Source organism: Tympanuchus pallidicinctus, unplaced genomic scaffold (genome assembly GCF_026119805.1).
Source record: "Tympanuchus pallidicinctus isolate F22 unplaced genomic scaffold, pur_lepc_1.0 scaffold18, whole genome shotgun sequence".
Lineage (NCBI taxonomy): Eukaryota > Metazoa > Chordata > Aves > Galliformes > Phasianidae > Tympanuchus > Tympanuchus pallidicinctus.
The window spans coordinates 7,956,819-7,973,847 of record NW_026294699.1 but is presented as its reverse complement, the minus strand read 5'-3'; positions in this window follow the sequence as shown (position 1 = coordinate 7,973,847).

The window sequence follows — 17,029 nt, the reverse complement described above, 5'->3', positions numbered from 1 at the left end:
TCCTTTCCTCCTCCTGGCCTTTGGCCCCTGCATGGTGGACCATGCAGCAGAACCTGTCACCCACAAGGCAAGCAAAGGAGCAGAGAGTTGGATCACACACGAGAAGTGCTTTCAACTGATACACACACCTCTGGCACCAGCTCCCTTGTCATCCAATCCCAGCAAGTATGTATTAATGAAGCTTGCCTGATTGTTGATTCATTTGATTGTTAAAGCTTGTGGAACTCGTACCGTTATTATTCACTGTTATTAATGTTCACAACTCGGCCTCTCTCTTTCCAATACGCTCCACAGAGGAAATCGAAGGCTGAAACCAATTGTTACAGTCAATGAATGATGGAGCCGCTTGAGGATAGGAGCATGCCTGCTGCTCTGGGACCGCTGCGTCTTAGTGGGAGTCAGTTAATCTTCACACACAAGGACTGCAAACTGAGAGGCTATTTCAGGTCAGTTCTCCGTTCTGTACACTGCTTCCTGAGTCAACTGGTCTATGACAGTCACCCTAACAAAGTGGTCTCTGCATAGGACCAGAGACCCAGGGCAGGCTTTCATCCATGTGCAGAAACAAAGTTTCCTTTGCTCTCCTCCACCAGTAAAGAAGAAAACGCCAGAACAGTGCAGTAGAGAGCAGAAGGGAGCTCAGCAGTGCATTGTGTGCGTGCACGCTGCTTGCCTCAGTACTTCCCCTTTCCTCCCCTCCTGCAAGCCTTCTACACCTCTCCACAGCCTCTTGGTAAGTGATCATTTTCAATCGTTGTGCCACTCCCCAAGACAGAACAGCAGCACTCCTATCTGTCTGGTAGTTAGGATGCTTCCAAATCTGCAACAGGGCTCTTATGGCAGCTTTTCAGAACAATGTACTTCTTCATGTTATACCTCCAGCATCTACAGAGCCGTCACATACCATATTCAGTCTATTATTCATCTCAAGTAGAGATTTCTGCAAAGCGGGAGGAAATAAAAGAGGGCTTAATACAGCTTTACTAAAATGGAATTTGCCAAGGACTCATAGAAAAATGGATTTAATTAGGGCTGCTAATGGGGAACAGTTTGTTCCTGTGATTTAAGGCAGAAGTTAGATAGTGTCTATAATTTCAACATTTTAAATTATATATACCAGGTCATTTCTCATTTCTACCTTAATTATAAAAATCCATCTTTATGTATCACAATTTCAAGGCAAATAAAGCAAAGGCAGCAAAAATGATATTTTATTTAATAAAACTTGTAAGAACTCACAAAAGAAGCAAAAGATACTTTGTGTGGATGAAGCAGACCTCACGTAGGAAAAGCAGTTGCCAGACAGCCCTCCATGCACTACTTTGGGACAGCACAAAGAGGCCATTTGGAGGGGGGGAAACAGATGTTTCCAAATAAAGGAACAAGTAGTCTTACACTATATTAAAAAAAAAAAAAAAAGAATCTCAGTGTGATTTTTATTCAGTGGTGTGAACGTCCTTCATTTAATTTTGCAGCTAAGCAGAATATTATAGTTGCAGGCACTAATTGGCCTGACGTGCTCTGTCTAGTAATCCCACATTCCAGAACTCTCTGCTACACCTTCAGACATTGATCACTGTCAGGATATCTGAATTGCCTGAAAATCAGTTCTCCAGATAGGAAGGCCAAAAGATGTTGTTAGAACCGCTCCTCCCGCGTCTCCTCTGTACCCCGGGTTCATTTAAGTCTAACAAACGTCGCTTTGGAGAAATTTCTCGTTAGCTGACTCTGACCAGATGACCTAAGTAAATGAGTCCAGGCATTGTAAAGCACGGATTAATTTAATAACAAGTAATGCAGACAACTGACTAGCAAGCTAGGCCCAGCCACTGCTGCAGCTTCTGCACCCACTGTAATGTATTTTAATGCCGCACCTCAGATCAGAACAGAATCAATGAGTGAAGTTCAAATGTGGCACTTTTCCTATTTCCCTGACAGCTTATTTCATGGATCACAGGGACCAAAGTACAGCTGCTTATTCAACAGAGGAAAGAATGAATCAATTTTCATTCTTTAATACACTATGTGACCTATTCTCTGATGCTCTATCCTTTACAATGGCTCTACTCTCTTCAAGACCTTCAATTTTGTCAGATAGAGAAAATTTAAAATGATGACAAAATGCCCTGCCCTAGGTCTGCTTCCAACTGACTAACTGCTCTGCCAGTAATAAGTCCAAATGAAAGATATTACGTCACTCGGGTTGAATTAAACAGACGAACTGTAATCCTACATCATTAAAAAAGATCCTATCTCCTGGAAGATTTCTGTGCTTGCTCTCCAAGCTTCCCATGAAAGGTGCATGAACTCCACAAAGATCCTGATTCTCACCTGCTTCAATAATTCTCCTGCTTCTAAACATGAAGGAATAACCCAACAAAATGGCAGCCATCAAACAGCTCGCAGCTGGAAGAGCAGGCACATGGCTGAGGATGTCACCACTTCTTTTTAAGCAGCTCTAATTTGGGCAGAATTAACATGCTGAGAGGCATCATTCTGCAATTTCACTGTGAAGATTATGTTTCTCATTTAGAAGCATCCCTTGGTACTGTAGTTTTAATTACCCTCTGTGTGGCTCATGTTTGTCTTGCCTTATTATTTATCCTCAGTTCACAGGTGATACTCATGCTGTTCTCATCACTGCTAACTTTGTTTCAGCCTGGGCTTTCTGGTGATAGCCGTGGAATGGAGGCTAAGTTGTCAGCAGCTATTGTAGTCAGCTGCTGAGCAAGTGGATTTTGATGAGGTTGATCTGATTGGCTTTAGATGCACGAATGAAAACTCAGCATCAAGTACTGGCCCCACAGCCAGATGGGTTAGTGCTCTGCATCCCTGTCACCAGCACCCGTATGTCCTGCAGCTATCAGAGGACATGAAAACTGCCCACTAAGCTCTGTCAAAGTAATGTTTAAAATGAAGTTCCAACAAGACCTTTTCCCTTCAAACAAGGCACGCATTAACAGTTTGAAAAATGGATCTAAGCCCCGTCTGCACTGGGAGTTTGCTCCCAGTGCAATGTGCCATATTATGGCAACAATAAATTCTTCAAGTGAATGAAAACTAATGAATAACTAACCCCCTGACAGTCTTGCTATTACTGAGTGCTTAGGAGCTGGGTAAAACTGACAGAGTAAGATGAATATGGTACTAAGATGAGACGTTACCTTGCATGACTGGTCAGGGGAATCCAGATTTAATGGACATTACAGATGGGTTAATTCTAAAGGCTGAATTTCATTCTAAGCTGTAGCTGTTCTCTGAGCAAGTAGACCTAATTTTGCAAATAGGAAGGCTAATCACTTAGACAACTGAGTCACAGGTTGTAGCCCTATTTGTGAAGGAAGCATTGGGAGCTTAGTCTTGGGAAGAATGGGTGTGAATTGGTCACTTGCTTCCATTTCCCTGCGAGGCAGAGTCCTGCACCCTCCTCAACAGCGTCCAACAAAACTCAGGGAGAAGCTACAGTCAGCCAGAAAGGAGGACAATCCCCAGCAGGAGGAATCACCAGAGCACACTGAATGTTCATTTGCCTGCGTTCACAACACAGGAATCGCAAGACACCAGAGAAATTATCAGGTATCAGGCTGAAAGAGGAAGGGCAGTATGATCCCAGAACTGGAATCTGCTCACGGCTGGAGGACTTGCAGCAGCAAGCACATGTCGCTCTTTCCTGGAGCCACGACATGGCTGCACTTTGCAGTTTAAATGCACCAGTTGCAGACCTCCTCTGTCCTCTGGAGATGTGGAACAGGTCCCAGCCTGGACCTCTTCCCAAGAGCGGAGCTTTCAGATGATGGTAACCTCATCACGGCGAGACGGCGGTCACAGTGATGTTGGGACATCAGGTATAAACCAGGAGAAGACAGTTCTCGTAATTACAAAGTTGAGCAATATTAGAGGAAAAATAATCCCTTTGCTGGATGCCAGCAAATTAAATATTAATCATAAGTGTTTTGAACACAAAAATGCTCATCTTCAGATATTTTCCATGAGTATTAAAATCAGAGCAGAACTAAAGCTTTATTCATTTTCCATTATCAGCTTAAATAAAAACACTCAGAAAAACGGGCAGTGATGTACAGAAGCCACTCAGCACAGATAATTGGAATGTAAGTTCAGGCAACCAATCACTCCTTGATTTTGCTTCTGATCGAGATAACTGGCTTGTTTCACTGCTCAGCTCAGTCGGCTCAGACCGTCTCTCAGCTTTGCCTGATGGAGATGAAGCTCCCAGGGCAAGCATCTTTAAGTGACAAGAGGGCAGCGTGGAAAGCAGGAGGAGTTCACCCTGCCAACCTCTGAGCAGGAAGGCCGAGGAGCAAGAGGGAGATGGGGCAGGAAAAGAGGTGAAAGGACAGAGCATGGGGCAGCTGCCATAATGTTGTTCCTGCACAGGAGATGGTAAAAGGAGCAGCTGTGTGAGACTGAGAGCTGGCATCTGGGTGGTTGTGCGCTCAGCAGTTTGTTGAGGCAATGTCAGACCATTGTATTTACTTCATCCAGAATAGAGAACATGAACTTCTGTTTATAGTTACAGCAGATCATCTTTGCGTTCTCAATCACTAATTTACATTTAAATTTTTGCTTGGAACCAGGGCAAGAATTATTTTATAACAGCATTTGTGACTGTTCTCTCTTCTGCTTAATTATTAACTTTGTTGTAGTAAATAAAGGGTCTTTATGAATTCCATCAATCTCAACAGGCCCTTCGCGTGCAAGACACTCCCAAACATTTGTAATGAAGAAACCACATTCACTTTTGCTTTATTTAAAGGAATGAAATGATAAATATAGTTCTGTGGATGCTCTTGTGCAGTTCCCTAAATTAGAATGCCTGCCAGCAATTATGCCTGACTTACTAGCTGCTTCGTTACAACAGCCTAAAGGATAGAAATAGACTGGAATAAATTGGGGCTTTAAGAGCTCATACGCCCTTCAGCAGCACAGGTTTTCAGAGACAGCAGAAGCTCTGCTAGCTAACACAGTGCTCACTGTTCTGTTTTGAATCTACGTTATCTCTCCATGCCAGGAAATGTGCATCAGTTGAACTCTTCAGCCATGTCTCTGAACTGTGCTCTCACAACTCTGCACACTGTGGTGGTAGGGAACTGCTTTGGAAGGAGATGCAAAAATTCAGTATTTATTTCCTTTAATACATTTCATGATCAGCCTTTCTTTAGTCATTCTAATGGGCTTATGCTTTGTGGAGTGCTGGGCTGCTCTGTTTGTTGTCCTCAAGATCCCTATCAGAAAGAATGCACAGGGAAGGTGCCAGCCACTGAATTATTTATTTGGTGCAGCCTCCACAACTGGCCTCACCATTGCAAACACATCTCTCCAGAGACACAAAAACTGAAGCAGTCACTGCTCCTGAGTGTTACACATCCCAAGATGCTTCTCACAGCTATTTATACCTCGTTTTGCTAAGCACACATTGGCAGGGTTTCTTCCTCTGATCCAGTCTGATCCTGACAAACAGCTGTTTCCCTGAGACAGACACAGGAACATGTTCTATTCTGTTTTTATAAATAATTACGCATCTTTTTTCCCCTCTTGATCTCAAAAAGCCATAATCTTTGGGTGCTTAGCTATGCTACCCAGGATGATGCTAAGGGGCTCAACACAACCAGTGCAGAAGCCTGTTAATGATATCAGCTGAGCAGCAGAAACAACGAGAGCTTTTGTCCATATGAAATGAAAATGACCACGCTCTCATTCTGGAAGAAACTGTGGTATTAGAAAGCACAGGTTTGACAAGATAAACTAAAAGCTACACTCTTCAGATTCCAATAGGCCTGTTCCGTATTAATTATTTACCACGATGTTTTCTTAAAGTAGTGCCTTTGTGCCTTTAATTTTCAATTCCCCTAATGCTATGAGGATCTCTGCTGGCAACTCATCAATTATTAATAGCATTAAAACAATATTTGTTTTCCCCTGAATACATTTTTGAGTGCCATCCTCATACCAGTTAGGTTTTTCTGAAACTTTAATGAGGGTCTCTGATTTCCTCCAGTCTGGTGGCTGAGGCACAGGCTGGTCTGGGCCTTTGAAGTAGCTGTCGGAGCATGCACAGCTCTGCATCCTTCACAGCGTTTGTCTCACTGGGGCTGGGGGAGTGATCAAGCTAAACATCTGTGTTGAGGGAGGAGAAACAGCAGTATGTCTGTAATTGGGAATTCCAGTTGCTGAGTTCAGAGGTTCTGTTGTTCAAATGACTGTTTTGCATTTTCTTATTCCAGCAGCCGTTCTGAGGCTCAGTGGTGAACGTCTGGGTTTTTCTTGTTTTGGAATGATTTTCTCCTAACAAAGAAAACAGCAGTGCAGTTCCTTTAATCTACAAGAAAACCATTCCATTTCAGCAGAAGGATATTTGAAACATCACCGTTTTAAGAATTTTGTGCAGTCTCAGCCACTCTCCTCTCTACCAGGGCACATATAAAAAATTAAAACCCCAAATACCACTCCTTGCTTTTCTGGGCTCTAATTATAAATACATTTCCACCAGGAGGAGTCAACGTAAGCCTAACACTGTGCGAAATCTTATAATTTCAATATAATCTTTACTTACTGTGGATTGGTAATTGGAGCTGTGGAATCAATTTTTCCCCTAGTTGAAACACTCAAATGAGTATGAAATATGTTGCATTTGTTCCATGCACATCTACAGTTCTGCACTTTGCTTGGAGTGGATGATCTTTCTGATGTATTTTTTATAACAGAGCAACGTTTCCTCAGACTTTGATGTTCCACATCTACAGCTATTACAACCATTTGCTATTTAGATGCATGATCTGTGGCTAATCTCCAAAGCTTTGATGCATGCAATAATTATTACTATTGATGTCATTGCACCATATTTAAAATATGAGCCTCTTTTATAAGTCTTCTACTAACAGTAAAGGCAGACAACCAGTTCACCCCAAGGCTGGAGATTTCCTGTTCATTAGGAGAAAGCCTCAGAAGCAGTGTAAGGTGGCATTCCATAACCTTCATTGAGGCAATAGCAATGATGACTGCAAGGGCTCAAAGAACAGACAGTGATGTAATGTCTGCTTTGGTCTCGGTGCACAGAGAACCTCTCTAGGAAACTGAGCCTTGGGGTCTCCAGTTGCTGCATTCTGACAGTCTGCTCAGGATGCTTGACCCTGAAGTCTGCCATGTAGTTTCACCTAATCCTGAATCTAGGACTGTGAATAGTTTTACCTGTGCAGTGTGTCACTGACATTCAGGTGTCTGGTGTTCACTTAAGCCTTGGTTTTCTGATCTGGCTCAGCAAAACACACATTCTGGGAGTCAGGTTAGCTCTGAGAGAATAAATGTCATACTTTTAAAGTTGAAAAGATGCCTTGACACAGCTCTGTTAAGCTGCAGTGGAGCCAAGGTTTCACATGAACTTCATCAAAAAGCTGATTTCCATTATCCTAGGAAATGTCCTTACTCCTTGGCTGTTTCCTCAGTTTTTGGGGGAATATCTATGAAACAAGAAAACCCAAATGGTCAACAGCAGTAGCTTGTGATAAACTGGGGACCGGTGAAGAGAAAAAAGCTGGGTTTTTTTGGGTTTTTTTTTTTTTTTTTAATGGCAGAATAAACAGACATATTCTTTCCAGTGGAAGAGGTGACAAGTTGGAGTCCCGAATGGATGTGACCCACTTGGAGCAGAGAGGAGTTCATAACAGTCTGCCAGGCCAACGCAATGCAGAACGCTGCATTTCCAAGCATGAACATCTCTATGTAAAGAGTAGACAGACAGATTCTGATTGTAGAAGACAATGAAAAGTAGATGCATCAGTGAACACTTTCTCATGTACCTTGTTTACAGTGTGCAGAATTATGGCCTACAGAGAGATGTGCACTGCTACTCCAAAGTGCACGGGCAGGGTACACCAGCAGCCTGGATACCCACTGTGCAGCTGACCTGACACAAGTAGGGACAGTTTACTCTTCCATGCACACTGTAACAGGAGTGGATATTTTCACAGAGACCACATTAAATCTGTATTTTAGGAAGTACTTCTTTTGCCTACAGAAGAAATAATAGATTCTGCCTCCGCAAGCCAGAATCCTGCATACAGCCTAGAGCCCATTGGTCTGCTGAAGCACCTTCTGGAAAGACCAACAGCCCTACTGTACAGACACTGACTGCTGAGCTGCATCACATTCCTCCATCTCTTGTCTCAGGGATAGCCACTGCAACTATAATAACATCTACCTATTGGTCTCTTCTGGATTTGTTTTGCCTGAGCTTCTCTGTTCTTTCAGTGCGCTCACGTGCCTTAAATATGAGTGCTTCCCCTCAAAACCTGCTCACCAAAGTTGGCACAAAAACAGGGCTGATTCAACTGGCAAAAAGGCCAAGTGCTGTAAAAGAAGCACTACTACAGTCAAAACCAGAAAGATTCAGTGTTTTTCACTTGCTAGAATTAATTCCTAGAGACTAGAATAAAAAAGTTTCCACGTTTCCTTCCTTTTTCTCTCATCATCATTTCATTACCTCTGTTTTCCTGAACTGCATTAGCCACATGCTGGAAGGACAGAATGACACACACACTCATCTGTCTTGCAGGGCAGGGACACCTGATGACCATGATCTCATTGCCCCCCTCGCTCCTTTTCCTCTCCATAATAACCAATGTTCTCAGCCTCACCTGAGCACAAGGCCTGGTGCAACACAGCTGAATTTTTCAAGTTGCAGGAAAGCACCCAAGCCACTGTGCCACCAGCCGCTCATCACTGCCCAGCCAGTCACTACTGCAGCCCATTCTGCACCAGGAGCTTCTGGTGCTTGCACCAACCATGTGGATTCATCTTCCCACTCATACTTTATTAGCTATGTTAAAGCACAGCTTGGCCCACCAATGCCAGCAAAACAGGTGAGATGGCTTGGTTTGCTCCAAGAGCACATCGATGTCTAGCCCTTGTCTCAGCACTTCAATACCACAGGTAATGTTACAAAACTAAAAATGTACAAGCATGTGGGCCTTAATTAACATTTTCAGTTTAGTAAAATGTACTTTATAGGTCTCTAATTACACTGAAGCAAGCTGCATTCATATATTTAGTTAACTGTTTCATTATGCTACTGGCAACCACTTCTGGAAAGTCAAACTTAATAAATTCGAACATCCATTCAAACTTGCTAGAAGATAACAAAAGACAGAAAGCAGATTAAGAACTTCAGCCTACGAAGTCACATGGGTCTGTAGACAGTGTGGGGACTCCACTGGGAGGCATAGAGCATGCAGGAGAAAATCAGTTTGATTCTGAAAAGTGCATGGCTTAAGCTGCTCAACTCAGCCTCTTCCTGAGGGCACCTGGAAAAACTTGCACAGTCTTCTGGCTTAAAACTGCCAGCTGACATAAGATGAAAGTTGTTGCTGTGCACCTCATTACAAAGATACAAAGACTTCCAACCAACAAAATTCAATGGCTCCTGCAAGGCAAGAGCAAGGGAGCCAGCCCGTCTGGATAGAGCAAGTCCTTGTGCAGGGAGACAACCCTTCTGCACGTCTGTAAGAGGTTAATTATGGGCTGCCTTTGCCTTACTCAGACTCCACTGTTTGGTCAGACATGTAATGTCTAAGTAGAAATTTCATTGATTTTATTATATACAGCCAATGTTTTACATGGCAGGATCAAGAGACAGAAGACAAAGAATGATTAACTGAGAAACAGAACAAAAGCAGAAGGCCAGCAAGGGCAGACACAAGGATCAGGAGTCAAGGACAGATGAGAGCAGGGAACAGAAGAGGCTCTTCGGAGCTACAAGACAATTACACACAGCAAGGACATTCTCTGTTCACTGTCGGGACAGTCTCACTTTGTCTCCCTGCCTTACTCAGCCATTACAATCAGAACCATGGCCTTTACTACCCCTGTCTCTTAGGAGATGCATGTGGTTGCCCAGCCCAAAGGCTCCTGACCTGCTGTGCTCGCTGCAGGGTCTCTCCTCCTTATTCTGTCTGCAAAACAAACAGTGTGATGTGAATGCAGCATATTGTTCTTCTGCTGGTGTCAAGTTGCTTCAGCAGGATGACACTAAAGGTGCCCAGTTATCTGCCACTAGGGCGCTCCACTGGATGGTCTATGGTTAGATCTATGGTTAACATGTATTGCAGTATGAAGGAAAGGGCAAGTTAATCCAGAACTGAATCAGGCAGTTCTGCAATACAGTTGTAGATCAGGAAGCACTAGGAAAGAGGCAAGACAATCTCTCTGACAGGACATTATCAAATCACAAACCTGAGAAGACCAACTGTTGCCTGCCCACAAACTCAGTGGTCGTAGCAGATGTGCTCCCACTCAAAACAAGCGCCTCACACAGAAGCTCTCTTTGTACCAGGAGTTACTTCCCAATCAGCACTTGCCTACCATGAAGCTATTTGAAAACTGTCATCAAAGTTTTAAAAAGAGACTGATTTGAGCATCACAGTAAGATTGGAACACAGATAATTGTTAATCAAGTCTGGCTTGCATTCTAGACCAGGCCAAGAGACCCTCAGAGCTGCACATACACATCAGTCACCTGAACAAAACCACACAGAAACCTCTGGGGTATTTAAGCATTCAAGTGGCAATGTAGCAGTGTAGAGTCTTGCTTTAATGTGGATTACCAGCTGCCCTTCATGATTCGGGTTATTTAAATAAAACAGAAGTGCTGATGGGGGACATTTCTCATGAAAATGTGTGTGTCTGAATGGCATGTAATAAAGCTCTCTGGTGTAAGACTGATAGCATATTAACCCTAGGTATTTCTGCCCAGGGTTACATACATTTCCAGTCTCATATTTCCAGACCAACTCTTCGTCTGGATTGCTCTGAATTCACAGAAACAAGCACAGCCAGCACGAGGTCACTCCTGTCCCATCCGCTCATGCTCTGTTCATGCTCTGTATCTGTCATCAGTTCCTGGGTGGAGGTGTGCCCAGGGACACCATCAGCATTGGCTGAGAACAGTACCTCTCTGCCAGACTGCAGTCTGAACACAGCATCTTTCCTGGACAGAGTTCTGGTAAACCAACATTGTCATCTGAGGATTGAGGATTATGATGATAGGAAAGTAATGGCAGTATTTCCACAGGAAAAAAAAGAGCCTGCTAACCTGATGCAAAGCACAGAGCTATTTGCTGTGACAAAATACTGCTCCTGCTCATGGATTGCAAAAACTATGCAGAAATCCAAGGAATGTTTTTTGGCAACTGTTACCTAGAAACATGTTCCAAACTCATTTCTCAGTCTGAAAACAGAAGGACACACAGGACTTTGTCACCTGAAAGATGACGCCTTGGATTTCATTGTACTCCAGAACAGGTACGGTTGAAACACACATGAAGCAGCAGAGCCAGAGTTGGCTTTTTAACTCATCATTCGGCCTTAGCTTGCTGCATAAATTAGAGAGAGCAGGGCTTGCTCAGGCTGTATAGCACTCTCCCATTTACTAGCTGCCCAGGTGTAAGCATGCATAGCACACAGCAGATGGGACAATCAGACAGTCCTGGCTGAGAGGGAAGGAGCTGAAATATCCATAATGGAAGCACTCTGAACTTATTTTCATTTTTTGGCTCATAATGAAAATTATTGGTATTACCAAACATTTGATTTCATTTTTGAAAAGTGATGTCGTGTCGCCTTTCCCAAGGAAGGCATCAAAGGTAGAAAGTTGTTCAGTTAACTAATGAGGCTGCAGACAGGAACCAGGTACCCACATAGCTTCTAAAGCATAAAATACCTGAAAAGGATCCAAATGTCATTCCATAGGAGAGGAGAAAGGAGAAAAAAAAGAATTTCTATAGCTGTTGGCCTGGTCACTCTATCAATAAGCCAATAAAAGAACTTCATTATCTACAGTGAGAGCTTCGAATGCTGCATCATTTTTGCATTCTCAGTGAGATACTGGGTAGCTTCCCTGTTCTCTGCTGTAAGTTCTGAAGAGTTGATGTCACCTGGAGGAACAGGCTTTGCACAAGAACACCACAACGCCTCAGCACTCGTCAGCCTACAGACCTGGGAGAAAATCTATGGAGAAGTGATCAAGCATAATAGATAGCAACAATTACATTCAGTGCTTAGAAGGACAGGAAAAGGTGGCAAAGGGTAAAATACTATGCATGCAGAATGGCAACTGCTTTTTCTTACCTGCTCCTCCTTTGTTTCTGCACAATCTCTATCACACACAACAGTGACTCCTTGCACACTACAGTTATGGCCTCCTGCAGCTACATACTGTACAATATACTGTGTGGGAAACTGTCCTTACCATTGGAAGTTTGTGTTCCAAGAACCAGAATAGAAAACAGCTGCTGGTGCCTGAACAGCAGAAAGGCAAAGCTTGGTGGTGAAGCAGCAGTCACACCTTACTGCCTGAGAGAATTTTGGTGCTTGTAAAACTGTCCCTATATCACATCTCCAGACAGAGCTCTCCTCACTTTTCTCAGTGAGGCTGCCAGGTTCATAACAGCTTTCTCCCACCAGTAAAGGAAAGGAAAAACAGCATCCTTTTCCTTTACCCCATGCTCTCCCCCTTCCTGTCCTCTAAATTGACTAGCTAACTGGCCAATTCAGGAATGAGAAAACATCCCAAATTCTTGCAGAAAAGTGCCAGAGTTGCTTATCTTCTCAATACACAGAAGAAATCACTGTATAGTGTATAAATCATTTGTCACCATCCTCCCCTGAAAACTCATTATAATAATAGCCTAATCATTGTGATATTCACTTATATTGCTCCCATGAACATTAATCCTCATTATTCATCTGGTATTAATGTAAATGTCACAAATACTTCCACATGATCTTCCAGACCTTGTGTGTGCTTTCACCATCCTGGTTTCTGCTTTGAAGAAAAAAAGGTTTTCATTCATTACTTGAAAACAGACGGGCATGGAAGTCCCAGCACTCATTAACTAAGCTGATCCGTTCCCTGGGGTCTCCCAGTGTCTTCCTTTTAGTGAAAAGCACCTCATACCACGTCACTGTGCAAGCTCCTTGATTTAAGGGCTTTGTGTTTTCATTTTGTTATTTTGTACGCGTTCCACAGAAGCTGATTGCTACATCAGTGCTCAACAATGAACTCTAGAATCATCAAATCCACCAGAAGCAAAGAGCTGGGCTTTCCTACATGCTCTCTTCTGTGCCTGTGCACTCTGCTGGACAACAGAGAGGGACCGTTCTGCAGGCAGGTCACACCAGCACCACTCATTTTCATGTCAGACAGCCCATGGCAAGAAAGCACAGCTAGTGGTGAGCGGCATATTCTCCTACGGTAACAGGAATGGGGATAACACTGTCTGCACAGTCCAGGCATCTTATCACAGAGCCAAGAGTTTTAGTACCAATTCCTTCAATGCTCTTCTACATTTCACCAGCCCTGCCTTAGACATGGCTAGAATACGAAGTACAATTCCACAGAAGGAGCATCAGCTAACCCATGCTGCCCTCTTCAGGAGCTGCTATTAATTCATTACCAGGCTGCAGCACAACCCGGATGGGTAGAGAATTTAGGCTGATTTTCATTAACAGGCCCATCAAGAACTTCATTTTAACAAAGAAGAAAAATGTCATCTCTATCTGAAAATAAACGAGACAGGGCATTAAGAGCAGCTACCCAACTTACTCCTTACCAAGCTCCTGAAATCACTTCCCCTGTGTCACTCCATGTGCACAGTGCAGCACATTGATATGGGGGCTGAGTGCTTTTGGCAGAGAAGGAGCAAAACCACTCATGTTTCTGAGCCCTGCAGAGGTTTTCAGGTCACTGGCCTGAGTAGCAGAAGGTATAGACAGTGCCCTGTAAAAGAAGAGCTTTCCCTACTCCACCAAGTGCTCTGATATGTGACCCCGGTTCGTAGGAAACAGAATCAGCTTTTCTTCAGGAAGGACACACACCTAGGAGAAGCAAAGGAAGTTGAAGAGGGGGACAGCGATGGCAGTAGCTATGCTCTTTATCAGTAACTGGGAAGTGCAGAACAAAGGAGAGCAGAACAGCAAAAGCATTAATCCATGCTTCAAGCTCTGATGCAGCACACACGGCACATATCAGCACATTCCCTGATGGCACGGGCTGTCGTGAGCTCAGCTGCTTGACCACAGTCACAGACTTGGCACTGGAGGGTCCTGCTTTGACAGAGACTCAGGAAGTAACAAAGCAAGCCAGTTTGCCCACCCAACGACAGGAGTATGTTGTGTCAGAACCAAAAGGATGGGAAACTCATGCAGAGGAGAGGAAGGACACCAAGAGCAAAGGCACACACCTGTCTGGGCCTTGTCCAGTCATAAACTCCTGAAGTAGGTATGGGGAAGGGGTGAGTATCAAACAATGCACACAACAGAGGGTAACAATCAAAAGGCAAGAAAGGTCATGTGAAGTGGGAACAAGGGAAGATTTTAGCATTACATCAGTATGAGGAAAGACCAGAAAGAAAGCCATTTAGAGAATTTCAACTAGTTATGTTTCATCAGTTTAGAATTCAACACAAGTATGTGTTTGAAAGGCACAGCTCTATCTGGGAAGGTCACAGTCTACCACGTACTGCAAAGAGCTCCCAGTAATGCTGCCTCAGTGAAGGGCTTTAAGCTTCTTCCCATTACACAAGAGAAAAAGCTAGACCTGTCATATCCAAAGCTGATATCTGGAGGCAAGCTAAGGCACATTTCAGAGATAGTGCTTATAGTCCAATGATGTTTAAATCTTTTGCTCCCATCTGCCACCCAGGGACATCTTTGCATTTTGCTTTTATTTATCACCAAAGTCTATTCTCGTTCCAGCCTGTAGAGGCTGGTGAGCTGCATTTCTTTATTTTTCATTCCAGGGAAGTATTACTTATGTTGAACCCATTTGTCCCTAACAGAGATGTAAGATGTAGCTCCCCAGGAATTCAGATGTTATTTAAAGTTATTTTCCAATATCTAATTTGCCTTTTATTTATTTAGGGAGTTATTTCAGCCAGAGCCTTGCTATTGAGAGACACCATGACTTGTTTACAGTGCTGGTCCTCAAGGCAGCCAGGAGCTGGGGGAGTCAGGCAAGCAGCAACATTATAGATTGAAATAATTACAACGTAGAATACAACACTAAATAAAAGTAAAACCAGCAAAGACAAGGAAGGAAAAGGAAACAAATTGGAAAAAGTACACTGTCGTTCAGAACAATCACAGTGAGGGGCCAGGACTCAGCCAGACGTCACCTCATTTTGGATCAGTTCTCCCTGTGCATGTTGTGACACTGTCTGTGGCTACTAAATGGGCTGGCATTGCACCTTTCCAAAGGCTAAATACCAGGCCTGCCCTAAGCAGATGGTTCCTGGACCATTTCAGCAAAATAACTGTCTTGCTGCAGCATCAGCAGATAATTCCCAGCACTAGGTAAATGAGATCCTGTCCGTTCCCAGCCCTGCTCTATTGCAGACATACAAAACCTTTCAGCCTGGCATTCCCAGCCCTCTCACAGTACAGCTTACAGTCCAACATACATGGAAGACTCGACAGGTAGCAAAGGCTGAGCAGCCTCACTCATTTATGTTGAAGCCCTCCTGTACTGATGAGCTCAGGTCTCTATGCACAGCAGTGTGCTGCCAGCTGGACATTCCCTCTGTAGTATCAACAAACCACACTGTCCTGAACTGCTTGGGCTCGTAAGGAGCATTAAGACCTGTCCTGTGCCCCGGACACAAAGTAGCTGCTAATTATTCCCTCTACTGTTGTTTATTTTTAGTCTCATTCTATGATCACTTAATGGGAAGTAGATTATGCAATAATTGAGTGTTGGAACCAGCAGATCCCTCCACAGCAGGAGATGTACATTATTTACCCATAAAAAATATTTCAATGGTTATTACCATGTAAACTGTGATTAATTAAATTCACAGGAATTATTTCTGAGGCATGTAAATGGGAAGATTCCTGCTGAGGAAAAGCTGGAAAGCTGGCTCCATCCTGACAGCAACAGGGCTGTGAAGCAGGAGGAAGCCCTGAACTTACCCCCATGATTCTTGCACTTCAGAGAGCAACAAAGCATGCAAAGGAATGGGAATGGTGGGGGCTGGAGTCAGTGCCCCATGAGCCCATTGAAAATTTCCATCTAGAAGGGTCACAACCTCCTGACCTTCTGAGTTCTTCAGTGCTAGCCAGGCTCCAGGGAGACCTCATTGTGGCCCTCCAGTATTCAAGGAGAGCTTATTAACAGGAGGGGGACCTACTTTGTACATGGTCTGATAATGAGATAGGACAAGGAAGAATGGCTTTAAACTGAAAGAGGGTTGATTTAGATCAGATGTGAGGAGGAAAGCCTTTACTCAGAGATGGTAAGGCAGTGGTACTGCTGACCACAGCAGTGGGTGCCCCATTCCTGGAGGTGCCCAAGGCCACAGATGGGCCATGAGCTGGCTGATTTGGGGGGGACAGCCAGGGCACAGCAGGGAGTCGGGCTGGGAGGACAGTAAGGTCCTTCCCAATCCAGCCCAGCCCAGCCCAGCCCACTCTGTGATTTTTACTCCCTTGCACAAGTATTAGGAGTGCTCTCCAAAATCACATAGGCTTAGATCATACCCCAAAGAGGTGTACGCTCCCACTATTTTAGCTTTTACCACAACCTCATAGCAAGGAGTTCCATAGCTGCACTGTGTACAGTGTGGAAAAATACCTCCCTTTCCTTTCCGCTCTGAATTTGGCGTGTTATTGTGTCCTTCCTTTCACCCAAGCTCCTTCATAAACAGAGGCACTGAACAATCATTCCTTCCTACCCCACATGACATTACACACATATATTTATCTTAGCTGTCCCTTTTCCAAGCAAAGCTTTCCCCAAAAGAATTTCCAGATGTGCGATCATCTTTGTCACTTGTCTAATGCTTTCTAGTTCTGCTCTTTACTTTCTGGAAAGGAGGATCAGCACAGCATAGTGTTCAAGGTGTGTATGCTAGGATAACCATGTTACCTGTTCTACTTCTTCTCTTAGACCTGATGCATCATTTACATTTTGGATTCCTGCTCAGTGCTAGGCCAGTGCTGCAACAGAAGCATATTCATAGAA